At 36.5% G+C, this 14,480-nt stretch overlaps 2 non-coding genes across 2 annotated transcripts; both read right to left on the reverse strand.

Moving 5' to 3' along the window:
• Positions 1 to 2,540: 2,540 nt before the first annotated feature.
• Positions 2,541 to 2,719, reverse strand: LOC117149793. The gene has a single exon (XR_004460519.1). It is a non-coding gene; the product is annotated as a 5.8S ribosomal RNA (ribosomal RNA).
• A 686-nt stretch (positions 2,720 to 3,405) lies between these two features.
• On the reverse strand, positions 3,406 to 5,400 carry LOC117149786. Its single transcript, XR_004460516.1, has one exon. It is a non-coding gene; the product is annotated as a small subunit ribosomal RNA (ribosomal RNA).
• Between the last annotated feature and the right edge of the window lie 9,080 nt (positions 5,401 to 14,480).

The raw sequence follows: 14,480 nt of genomic DNA on the forward strand, positions 1-14,480 counted from the left end.
TTGGTACGGCCTGTTGAGAAGTTTGCGTGTCCCCACCATAAATTTTCAAGGTCCGAGGAGAAAATATCGACACAACAGTATATGTCATGCTCTTCTAGCCCATCTACCATATCTCTCTGCGAAAGACTTCCATGGTAGTACGGCTATAAAACAGAAAAGAAAACTCTTCCGATATCTCTCGACGGCTTCTTTATGGTCGTTCCTGTTGCCAGGATGAGCACGAGGCCCATATTTAATAACAAACGGATACTCAACAGGTTACGGAATTGGAACCGTATTCCCTTTCGTTCAAAATTATTCAAGTGTATTATATTCGCTTTGTTTATATAGTTAGGCATTTTTGTTTTACTTGAAAATTTTCGGCTTTCGCCTTGAACTTAGGACCGACTAACTCGTGATCAACCACTGTTCACACGAAACCCTTCTCCACTTCAGTCCTCCAAGGTCTCATTCGATTATTTGCTACTACCACCAAGATCTGTACCAATGGCAGCTCCATGCAGGCTTACGCCAAACACTTCTACGCATACCATTGTACCTTCCTACTCACTAAAGTTTCAAAATTTATATCACAAGTAATATAAATCATCTACTTTAGCGGTAATGTATAGGTATACAACTTAAGCGCCATCCATTTTAAGGGCTAGTTGCTTCGGCAGGTGAGTTGTTACACACTCCTTAGCGGATTTCGACTTCCATGATCACCGTCCTGCTGTTTTAAGCAACCAACGCCTTTCATGGTATCTGCATGAGTTGTTAATTTGGGCACCGTAACATTACGTTTGGTTCATCCCACAGCGCCAGTTCTGCTTACCAAAAGTGGCCCACTGGGCACATTATATCATAACCTTGAACTTCATATCAAGAAAGTTAAGGTTCTTACCCATTTAAAGTTTGAGAATAGGTTAAGATCGTTTCGACCCTAAGGCCTCTAATCATTCGCTTTACCAGATAAGATTATTTTATATAATATTAAAATGCACCAGCTATCCTGAGGGAAACTTCGGAAGGAACCAGCTACTAGATGGTTCGATTGGTCTTTCGCCCCTATACTCAATTCTGACAATCGATTTGCACGTCAGAACTGTTTCGGTCTTCCATCAGGGTTTCCCCTGACTTCAACCTGATCAAGTATAGTTCACCATCTTTCGGGTCACAGCATATATGCTCAAGGTACGTTCCAGTTAGAGGCATAAATAATATAAATATACATTATACATAACTATATAGAACGCCCCGGGATTGTGTTAATTAGCTATAAATAGCTAAAAAACTAATCCCATTATTAGTCAAGTTAATTACGCTATTAGGTTTACATCCCAATAACTTGCACATATGTTAGACTCCTTGGTCCGTGTTTCAAGACGGGTCCCGAAGGTATCCTGAATCTTTCGCATTGTTAATCATACAAGAGCATATAATAAACACAAAAATCAATGATAATTATGCCATTATATAATTCCGAAAAATTAACGCTCTGTAATAATATAAATCTATCAGCACTTTATCAAATTAATAACATTTATTCTGTGTTAAAATGCAAGCAATTTAATTGGAATAAACTATAAGTTATATTTTATGATAAATTTGGGATATGCTAATAGATTACAATGTCCTTATATGGAAAAAATGCACATTATTCTTAATAATATTATTTAAATATTACAATTTTAATGATGAATTTTCCATAACGGATATTCAGGTTCATCGGGCTTAACCTCTAAGCAGTTTCACGTACTGTTTAACTCTCTATTCAGAGTTCTTTTCAACTTTCCCTCACGGTACTTGTTTACTATCGGTCTCATGGTTATATTTAGTTTTAGATGGAGTTTACCACCCACTTAGTGCTGCACTATCAAGCAACACGACTCTTTGGAAACATCATCTAGTAATCATTAACGTTATACGGCCTGGCACCCTCTATGGGTAAATGGCCTCATTTAAGAAGGACTTAAATCATTAATTTCTCATACTAGAATATTGACGCTCCATACACTGCATCTCACATTTGCCATATAGACAAAGTGACTTAGTGCTGAACTGTTTTCTTTTCGCTCGCCGCTACTAAGAAAATCCTTGTTAGTTTCTTTTCCTCCCCTAATTAATATGCTTAAATTCAGGGGGTAGTCCCATATGAGTTGAGGTTGTATATATAACTATTTTTTGCCATAAATTCTTTATATATAAATGATAAAACAATCAATTAAATTCGTTATAAATAGTTCCAATAGTTCTTGTAAGCAAAGTTATTTTTATCCATTTAACGAACCAACGAAGAATAATAACAAAACCAAGATTTTTCTTTTTCCGAATCATTAATAAGAGACAATTCTAGATGAAAAATATTTCAATTTTTATGCTAGACATTTCTCAGTATTATTTGATTGAAAAAGAAAATATTTCTCTTCGTTTTTCACATTCAAATGTGAGATAATGTTTTTCATTTCTTTTTTAATATTATGAATAAAATCATTATTTAATCCAATAATATACCATATGCTTATAAAAAATTTATAAACAACTTAATTAGCATAGTCTTACAACCCTCAACCATATGTAGTCCAAGCAGCACTATAAAATTAATTAAAGTACATAACAGCATGGACTGCGATATGCGTTCAAAATGTCGATGTTCATGTGTCCTGCAGTTCACACGATGACGCACAGTTTGCTGCGTTCTTCATCGACCCATGAGCCGAGTGATCCACCGCTTAGAGTTTTATAATTCATTTTTATATAATATCAATATTGTTTTTATTGAAAGAAATTAAAAATACACCATTTTACTGGCATATATCAATTCCTTCAATAAATTTATTTTTATACCTAAAAATAAATGTTGCGATATGTCTTAGTTTCATATAAGCATTATGTATCATAAAAATCTGGTTATGGTTTGCTATTTTGGGTGACACATACTGCAAAATTTATATAAAACATTAACCTGATGGATGACAGGTACAAACATTGTATATTTTAGGTTGTTGCATTAGCCAACGTATGCTCATAACATAGATGAACAATACATATTCGCAACGCGTGTATATTATGGTCCATATACACACACACTTATTTTGAATACCACATTCAAAATTATTTTAATTTTAATTCGACTTCTACTTTCAAATTTTGTTCAGTTTCTTCGATTTCCATTTTCGAGAATTTGTTTTTATAGGAAACGCCATTGTTGTAGTAGGTACTGCCACAAATACGCACAACAACATTAATAATGTTAAAGTCTTTTTATGAGGTTGCCAAGCCCCACATATAAAATAAAAGCCATCTTCATTTTATTTTGACTTTAACTTTTGATTCCGTGGAATCATTTTGTAATATTTTTATTTTGGTAAATTGTATTTATTTGTATTATAACAAATGTTTATTAACGATAAGGATATTATACAATAATGATCCTTCCGCAGGTTCACCTACGGAAACCTTGTTACGACTTTTACTTCCTCTAAATAATCAAGTTCGGTCAACTTTTGCGAAACAACCGTAACACGCAAGGCGTCACAGTGATCACGTCCGGAGACCTCACTAAATAATTCAATCGGTAGTAGCGACGGGCGGTGTGTACAAAGGGCAGGGACGTAATCAATGCGAGTTAATGACTCACACTTACTGGGAATTCCAAGTTCATGTGAACAGTTTCAGTTCACAATCCCAAGCATGAAAGTGGTTCAGCGGTTTACCCGGACCTCTCGGTCTAGGAAATACACGTTGATACTTTCATTGTAGCGCGCGTGCAGCCCAGGACATCTAAGGGCATCACAGACCTGTTATTGCTCAATCTCATTATTGCTAGACGCAATTTGTCCATTTAAGAAGCTAGTGTCCTTATAATGGGACAAACCAACAGGTACGGCTCCACTTACATAAACACATTCAAACACAATAAACATTTTACTGCCACCATGAATGAAGGCTACATAAGCTTCAGCACCATAATCCTGAAGATATCTATTTAATATATTTGAGTCTCGTTCGTTATCGGAATTAACCAGACAAATCACTCCACGAACTAAGAACGGCCATGCACCACCACCCATAGATTCGAGAAAGAGCTATCAATCTGTCTTACACACTTATGTTCGGACCTGGTAAGTTTTCCCGTGTTGAGTCAAATTAAGCCGCAGGCTCCACTCCTGGTGGTGCCCTTCCGTCAATTCCTTTAAGTTTCAGCTTTGCAACCATACTTCCCCCGGAGCCCAAAAGCTTTGGTTTCCCGGGAAGCGACTGAGAGAGCCATAAAAGTAGCTACACCCAATTGCTAGCTGGCATCGTTTATGGTTAGAACTAGGGCGGTATCTGATCGCCTTCGAACCTCTAACTTTCGTTCTTGATTAATGAAAACATCTTTGGCAAATGCTTTCGCTTAAGTTAGTCTTACGACGGTCCAAGAATTTCACCTCTCGCGTCGTAATACTAATGCCCCCAAACTGCTTCTATTAATCATTACCTCTTGATCTGAAAACCAATGAAAGCAGAACAGAGGTCTTATTTCATTATCCCATGCACAGAATATTCAGGCATTTGAAGCCTGCTTTAAGCACTCTAATTTGTTCAAAGTAATAGTACCGGCCCACAATAACACTCGTTTAAGAGCACTAGTGCAGGTTTTTAAATAGGAGGAACATATGAAAAAATACAAGTATTTAATCACATATAAGAACTCCACCGGTAATACGCTTACATACATAAAGGTATAGTACTAACCACAATTGTAAGTTGTACTACCCGTATGAAGCACAAGTTCAACTACGAACGTTTTAACCGCAACAACTTTAATATACGCTATTGGAGCTGGAATTACCGCGGCTGCTGGCACCAGACTTGCCCTCCAATTGGTCCTTGTTAAAGGATTTAAAGTGTACTCATTCCAATTACAGGGCCTCGGATATGAGTCCTGTATTGTTATTTTTCGTCACTACCTCCCCGAGCTGGGAGTGGGTAATTTACGCGCCTGCTGCCTTCCTTAGATGTGGTAGCCGTTTCTCAGGCTCCCTCTCCGGAATCGAACCCTGATTCCCCGTTACCCGTTGCAACCATGGTAGTCCTAGATACTACCATCAAAAGTTGATAGGGCAGACATTTGAAAGATCTGTCGTCGGTACAAGACCATACGATCTGCATGTTATCTAGAGTTCAACCAATATAACGATCTTGCGATCGCTTGGTTTTAGCCTAATAAAAGCACATGTCCCATAAGGTTCATGTTTTAATTGCATGTATTAGCTCTAGAATTACCACAGTTATCCAAGTAACTGTTAACGATCTAAGGAACCATAACTGATATAATGAGCCTTTTGCGGTTTCACTTTTAATTCGTGTGTACTTAGACATGCATGGCTTAATCTTTGAGACAAGCATATAACTACTGGCAGGATCAACCAGAATAATGTTTTTCCTTCATATTCCATTCATATATTTTGAATCGAAATAAGCAATATAATAGATATATAGATATATAGATTTTTCACTTTATATAATTCCATGATTTTTATTATATTGAATAAAATTCAATATTTCGCCTTTGGGTAAAATTTTAAATATATAAGTAAAAAAATCCATTCGATTACGGCCATTTTTATATAGCATTCGTAATCCATATTTTCATTTTTAATTTATACTTGTTTTACCAATATAACAAGAATTTCATCTAATTATTGTAATATATATATTTCTATAATTTTATCTTTTTATACATACATATTTCATTATAAAATATCATTTTATTTCCAACATACATAATTATTGTATCCACACATGTACAATTTTTGTTTAACCAATATAAATATTAAGTTAAATCATTTGCATTTTGAAGATAAATTTAAAATTTATCTCTTTTCATATATATCTCTGGTAATATATAACATAAAACCAAGCGCATATGATAATATTTCCACATTTAATATATAATTTTATATTTCTTTCATAAGAATCCATATTTGTATTATACCGTAACGATATAATAATCCAACTATACGGCAGGTAATAAATTAATATTTGCCTGCCTCCAAAAATTAACGATAATATATGGAAACGATTTGTTATTCTATATATAATAGAAACTTGACTTTTGTTTCAACGATATTATCTATAAAGCGTATATTCCTATTATCCGCGGAGCCAAGTCCCGTGTTCTATAGAACTGAGAAACAAATTTGTACGGATAATAATATACTTTATTGTATGTAACCAATATAAACATAATCCGAAATAAATATTTCGAATAATGCGGGAGGTCGGCAACCACTGCCTACCTATAGTAGTTTTTGAACCCGCTGTCCTCAAAGCGGGTATTTTCAATTCCGTTTGCCACCCAACATACGGGCTATTCTCTTATATATTAAGAGATTATAGGAACATTTCATTTTTTTTCCATTATTCATATATAATATGATTATTTTTTCCCTTATACATATAATAATTAATCATTTTCATATGTATATTATTTAATTTACTCATATTATTGCCAAAATCATATGAATACATAAGTTTTGAACAATATGAGAGGTCGGCAACCACTGCCTACCTATAGTAGTTTTTGAACCCTCTGTCGTAATTCCGGTCGTTTACACTACTATACCCTCTCACTATAATGGCTTTTCTCTATAATACTAAGAGAATGTGGGATATTTTCAGCATTTTTTCCCTTATACATATAATAATTAATCATTTTCATATGTATATTATTTAATTTACTCATATTATTGCCAAAATCATATGAATACATAAGTTTTGAACAATATGAGAGGTCGGCAACCACTGCCTACCTATAGTAGTTTTTGAACCCTCTGTCGTAATTCCGGTCGTTTACACTACTATACCCTCTCACTATAATGGCTTTTCTCTATAATACTAAGAGAATGTGGGATATTTTCAGCATTTTTTCCCTTATACATATAATAATTAATCATTTTCATATGTATATTATTTAATTTACTCATATTATTGCCAAAATCATATGAATACATAAGTTTTGAACAATATGAGAGGTCGGCAACCACTGCCTACCTATAGTAGTTTTTGAACCCTCTGTCGTAATTCCGGTCGTTTACACTACTATACCCTCTCACTATAATGGCTTTTCTCTATAATACTAAGAGAATGTGGGATATTTTCAGAATTTTTTCCCTTATACATATAATAATTAATCATTTTCATATGTATATTATTTAATTTACTCATATTATTGCCAAAATCATATGAATACATAAGTTTTGAACAATATGAGAGGTCGGCAACCACTGCCTACCTATAGTAGTTTTTGAACCCTCTGTCGTAATTCCGGTCGTTTACACTACTATACCCTCTCACTATAATGGCTTTTCTCTATTATACTAAGAGAATGTGGGATATTTTCAGCATTTTTTCCCTTATACATATAATAATTAATAATTTTCATATGTATATTATTTAATTTACTCATATAATTGCCAAAATCATATGAATACATAAGTTTTGAACAATATGAGAGGTCGGCAACCACTGCCTACCTATAGTAGTTTTTGAACCCTCTGTCGTAATTCCGGTCGTTTACACTACTATACCCTCTCACTATAATGGCTTTTCTCTATAATACTAAGAGAATGTGGGAATATTTCAGCATTTTTTCCCCTATACATATAATAATTAATAATTTTCATATGTATATTATTTAATTTACTCATATAATTGCCAAAATCATATGAATACATAAGTTTTGAACAATATGAGAGGTCGGCAACCACTGCCTACCTATAGTAGTTTTTGAACCCTCTGTCGTAATTCCGGTCGTTTACACTACTATACCCTCTCACTATAATGGCTTTTCTCTATAATACTAAGAGAATGTGGGAATATTTCAGCATTTTTTCCCCTATACATATAATAATTAATAATTTTCATATGTATATTATTTAATTTACTCATATAATTGCCAAAATCATATAAATACATAAGTTTTGAACAATATCAGAGGTCAGCAACGGTCTTTCCTCTATAATACTAAGATAATATGGGAATATTTTCAGCATTTTTTCCCTTATACATTTATACATATAATAATTAATCATTTTCATATGTATATTATTTAATTTACTCATATTATTGCCAAAATCATATAAATACATAAGTTTTGAACAATATCAGAGGTCAGCAACGGTCTTTCCTCTATAATACTAAGATAATGTGGGAATATTTCATCATTTTTTCCTTTATACATTTATACATATAATATTTAATCATTTTATATGTATATTATTTAATTTACTCATATAATTGCCAAAATCATATAAATACATAAGTTTTGAACAATATCAGAGGTCGGCAACGGTCTTTCCTCTATAATACTAAGATAATATGGGAATATTTCAGCATTTTTTCCCTTATACATATAATAATTAATCATTTTCATATGTATATTATTTAATTTACTCGTATAATTGCCAAAATCCTATGAAGACATAAGAGAATACAATATGAGAGGTCGGCGCAACCATAATATAGTAGTTGATGACGAGGTGTTTGGCAACTTGATACAATTCTTTAAAAAGTCTTTATATTAATTATATGATAGGGACAATATCATATGCGTCACTAAATTGATGACGAGGTGTTTGGCAACGTGACACAAATCATTAAAGTCTTTATATTAATTATATGATAGAGACAATATCATATGCGTCACTAAATTGATGACGAGGTATTTGGCAACTTGATAGAATTCTTTAAAGTCTTTATATCAAAAATTATATGATAGGGACAATATCATATGCGTCACTAAATTGATGACGAGGTGTTTGGCAACTTGACACAATTCATTAAAGTCTTTATATTAATTATATGATAGAGACAATATCATATGCGTCACTAAATTGATGACGAGGTATTTGGCAACTTGATATAATTCTTTAAAGTCTTTATATCAAATATTATATGATAGGGACAATATCATATGCGTCACTAAATTGATGACGAGGTGTTTGGCAACTTGACACAATTCATTAAAGTCTTTATATTAATTATATGATAGGGACAATATCATATGCGTCACTAAATTGATGACGAGGTATTTGGCAACTTGATACAATTCTTTAAAGTTTTTATATCAAAAATTATATGATAGGGACAATATCATATGCGTCACTAAATTGATGACGAGGTGTTTGGCAACTTGACACAATTCATTAAAGTCTTTATATTAATTATATGATAGGGACAATATCATATGCGTCACTAAATTGATGACGAGGTATTTGGCAACTTGATACAATTCTTTAAAGTTTTTATATCAAAAATTATATGATAGGGACAATATCATATGCGTCACTAAATTGATGACGAGGTGTTTGGCAACTTGACACAATTCATTAAAGTCTTTATATTAATTATATGATAGAGACAATATCATATGCGTCACTAAATTGATGACGAGGTATTTGGCAACTTGATATAATTCTTTAAAGTCTTTATATCAAAAATTATATGATAGGGACAATATCATATGCGTCACTAAATTGATGACGAGGTGTTTGGCAACTTGACACAATTCATTAAAGTCTTTATATTAATTATATGATAGGGACAATATCATATGCGTCACTAAATTGATGACGAGGTATTTGGCAACTTGATACAATTCTTTAAAGTTTTTATATCAAAAATTATATGATAGGGACAATATCATATGCGTCACTAAATTGATGACGAGGTGTTTGGCAACTTGACACAATTCATTAAAGTCTTTATATTAATTATATGATAGGGACAATATCATATGCGTCACTAAATTGATGACGAGGTATTTGGCAACTTGATATAATTCTTTAAAGTCTTTATATCAAAAATTATATGATAGGGACAATATCATATGCGTCACTAAATTGATGACGAGGTGTTTGGCAACTTGACACAATTCATTAAAGTCTTTATATTAATTATATGATAGGGACAATATCATATGCGTCACTAAATTGATGACGAGGTATTTGGCAACGTGATAGAATTCTTTAAAGTCTTTATATCAAAAATTATACGATAGGGACAATATCATATGCGTCACTAAATTGATGACGAGGTATTTGGCAACTTGATATAATTCTTTAAAGTCTTTATATCAAAAATTATATGATAGGGACAATATCATATGCGTCACTAAATTGATGACGAGGTGTTTGTTTGGCTACAGGAAAAATCATTTATTTATCGAATCATCAAGCAAAGGATAAGCTTCAGTGGATCGCAGTATGGCAGCTGCTCAACCACTTACAACACCTTGCCTGTTACAAAAGTCGTTTACAATTGATTCTAGGCTTTGTCATTGTATTAAATAATGCTTTTATATGTAACTAGCGCGGCATCAGGTGATCGAAGATCCTCCTAATTTACTATGTTACAAATTACATTGGCATCACATCCATTGTCGTTTATAAAATAAATTATAAACTTTAAATGGTTTAGAAGCCATACAATGCAAATTGCCCCTTATTTATCATTGCAGTCCAGCACGGATACGACCTTAGAGGCGTTCAGGCATAATCCAACGGACGTAGCGTCATACCACTGTTCGCTCGAACAAGTATTGTGCCATTGGTCCGTACCTGCGGTTCCTCTCGTACTACGCAGGAATGCTGTCGCAACAACGTTTTGTCATTAGTAGGGTAAAACTAACCTGTCTCACGACGGTCTAAACCCAGCTCACGTTCCCTTGCATGGGTGAACAATCCAACGCTTGGTGAATTTTGCTTCACAATGATAGGAAGAGCCGACATCGAAGGATCAAAAAGCGACGTCGCTATGAACGCTTGGCCGCCACAAGCCAGTTATCCCTATGGTAACTTTTCTGACACCTCTTGTTAAAAACTCTTTAAACCAAAAGGATCGATAGGCCGAGCTTTTGCTGTCCCTGTGTGTACTGAACACCGAGATCAAGTCAGCATTTGCCCTTTTGCTCTATGTGTGGTTTCTGTCCGCACTGAGCTGGCCTTGGGACACCTCCGTTATTATTTGAGAGATGTACCGCCCCAGTCAAACTCCCTACCTGGCAATGTCCTTGAATTGGATCATACCTGAGTAATTGGAGTTATACCAAATTTTCAAATCAAAAATACATAAATGCATCGTTTTATTAAAGAATTTGTTTGCGATTATATAACAAACTCGTGATACTTTGATCAAGAAGCTTGCATCAAAACCCAATACCATAAGATATAATAAATATATCCGTATAATGGCTAGGAAATGATACACGTTCCATTTAATCAAGTAAGTAAGGAAACAATAAGAGTAGTGGTATTTCATTGACGATACCAAACCGAGGTCTAATATCTCCCACTTATTCTACACCTCTTATGTCTCCTTACACTGCCAGATTAGAGTCAAGCTCAAAAGGGTCTTCTTTCCCCGCTAATTATTCCAAGCCCGTTCCCTTGGCTGTGGTTTCGCTAGATAGTAGATAGGGACAGTAGGAATCTCGTTAATCCATTCATGCGCGTCACTAATTAGATGACGAGGCATTTGGCTATTTTTTTTTTTTTTTTTTTTTTTTTTTTGATCGCGGAGGTATGGAAATCTATCGAAAGATACTAGGTCTGTCAACACTTCAGTTTCCTAGCATGCACGATTCATTGCTGAACCGAAGTTCCGCAACGCCTACGTACTAAAACCATCCTCATAGCCATTTATATATTACCATTATTTGCGATGTTTATGCCTTTATTGATGTTATGCCAAGACAGCAAGCAAATGTTTTGAACCAAACGTTTTAGCTAAGTCCAATCTCGGGAAAACCCGCTCAGGTACATGAACTGTTTAAAACAACCGAGACTGCCTCTCATAACCTGGACGCTAATGATATGACTATCATATTTGCTGAGGAGACCCTTCGCTATCAATCTTTTAACGGATTGACCACTCCAGATCCCCCTCCAGTTCAGAGTGGCAGAATGAAATTCAATGTCACCTGCGGCTTCGAATCTGCGACGCAATTCAGTTCGTATGTCCGGTCTGTCGTATCTATTGATTTTGCGCTGGTGCGCATCATCCATAGAGTGTCCGGGGATCTGGGGTAATTGCGAGCAGAGGGGGAGTATTTTTCTGTAATTCGTAAGTCATATCATATGGTGTGCGGAAGGGGAATTTTACTCTGTAACTCACAAGTCTCTCCTTTACTCAAGTCGACTCAAAACCTCCTCGTGGTGGTCCCCGGTAATGCTAAACTTGTTTAGCAGCTAATTTGAGCGGCAAAACTTTTCCGATGGGTTGGTTCCCCAGAGGAAATTTATTCATATTGGAACTACAAATAGAAATAACGAGCCTCGGATGAATTTACACAATCTGATGACGACCCGACCCTCCGTGGACACCTTCCCGGAGGACCAATATGAACCAAACGCAGCGGCTACTCTATCTAGGGTTCCCTGCACAGTATGTGGCCGGTCCTTTAACAGCAAGAGAGGACTCGGTGTTCACATGCGATCTCGGCACCCAGACGAACTTGATGAAGAACGTCGACGTGTCGAGATAAAGGCAAGGTGGAGTGAGGAAGAGAAGTGGATGATGGCGAGAAAGGAGGTTGAGCTCACAGCAAATGGACATAAACACATAAACAAGCAACTAGCGGTGTATTTTGCAAACCGCAGCGTCGAAGCCATCAAAAAGCTAAGACAGAGGGGCGATTATAAGGAGAAAATAGAGCAGATAAGAGGGCAATCAGCTCGCGTCCCGGAAGTTGCTAATCTAACCATAAGGCGCCGCCCTAGTAGAAGTGAGCAAAACCACCAAGTAACAACATCAGAAACAACTCCAATCACTCCCTTCGAACAGTCGAACAGGGAAATTTTGCGGACACTGCGTGGGTATAGCCCCGTAGAATGCCATTCCAAATGGAGAGCCCAAGAGCTACAAACGATCATTGACAGGGCAGAGCTCGAGGGAAAGGAAACCACTCTCCAATGCTTATCGCTATATCTCCTAGGAATTTTTCCGGCACAGGGTGTACGACACACGCTGACGAGACCTCCTCGGAGACCTCGAAATAGGAGAGAAAGCAGAAGGCAACAGTATGCTGTCACCCAGCGCAACTGGGATAAGCATAAAGGAAGATGCATTAAGTCCTTGCTAAATGGAACTGATGAGTCGGTAATGCCAAGCCAAGAAGTAATGGTTCCCTACTGGAGAGAAGTAATGACTCAGCCTAGCCCAAGCTCTTGCAGTGGAGAAGTGATACAAATGGATCACTCGCTTGAGAGGGTTTGGTCTGCTATTACGGAGCATGACCTTAGGGCATCAAGAATCTCATTATCTTCATCTCCGGGGCCTGACGGGATAACTCCAAAAACAGCCAGGGAGGTGCCGTCAGGTATTATGCTACGAATAATGAACCTAATTCTATGGTGCGGCAATCTACCACACTCTATCCGACTGGCCAGAACTGTCTTCATCCCGAAGACGGTGACGGCGAAGCGACCGCAAGACTTTCGTCCAATATCGGTGCCTTCAGTCCTGGTAAGACAGCTAAATGCAATATTGGCAACCCGGTTGAACTCATCAATCAATTGGGACCCGCGCCAGCGGGGCTTCTTACCTACCGACGGATGTGCCGATAATGCGACGATAGTTGACTTAGTCTTGAGGCATAGCCATAAGCACTTTAGATCTTGCTACATCGCAAATTTAGATGTAAGCAAGGCATTCGATTCTCTATCGCATGCATCTATATATGACACCTTACGTGCTTATGGTGCGCCAAAGGGCTTCGTTGACTACGTACAGAATACGTACGAGGGTGGCGGTACCAGTCTCAATGGGGACGGTTGGAGTTCAGAGGAATTCGTCCCTGCTAGAGGAGTGAAGCAGGGTGACCCTTTGTCTCCTATTCTATTTAACTTGGTAATGGACAGGTTACTTAGAAACCTACCCAGCGAAATTGGTGCTAGAGTCGGAAATGCCATTACTAACGCGGCCGCGTTTGCAGATGATTTGGTACTATTTGCTGAAACTCGAATGGGACTTCAAGTATTGTTGGACAGAACGTTGGATTTTCTATCTCTCGTCGGCCTCAAACTTAATGCCGACAAATGTTTTACCGTTGGCATTAAGGGCCAGCCGAAACAGAAGTGTACCGTGCTAGAGGCACAGAGCTTTTACGTAGGCTCAAGAGAGATTCCATCATTGAAGCGAACGGACGAGTGGAAGTACTTAGGCATCAACTTCACTGCAACTGGGAGGGTTCGATGCAATCCGGCCGAGGACATTGGTCCAAAGCTACAAAGATTGACAAAGGCCCCCCTCAAACCACAACAGAGGATGTTCGCCCTAAGGACTGTCCTTATCCCACAGCTCTATCACAAGTTAGCCCTTGGGAGTGTGGCGATAGGCGTCCTACGAAAAACTGACAAACTAATACGATACTATGTGCGAAGATGGCTAAATCTTCCGCTGGATGTGCCGATAGCATTCATTCACGCACCCCCAAAAAGTGGAGGTCTCGGAAT

Source organism: Drosophila mauritiana, unplaced genomic scaffold (assembly GCF_004382145.1).
Source record: "Drosophila mauritiana strain mau12 unplaced genomic scaffold, ASM438214v1 U_332, whole genome shotgun sequence".
NCBI classification, from domain to species: Eukaryota; Metazoa; Arthropoda; class Insecta; order Diptera; family Drosophilidae; genus Drosophila; species Drosophila mauritiana.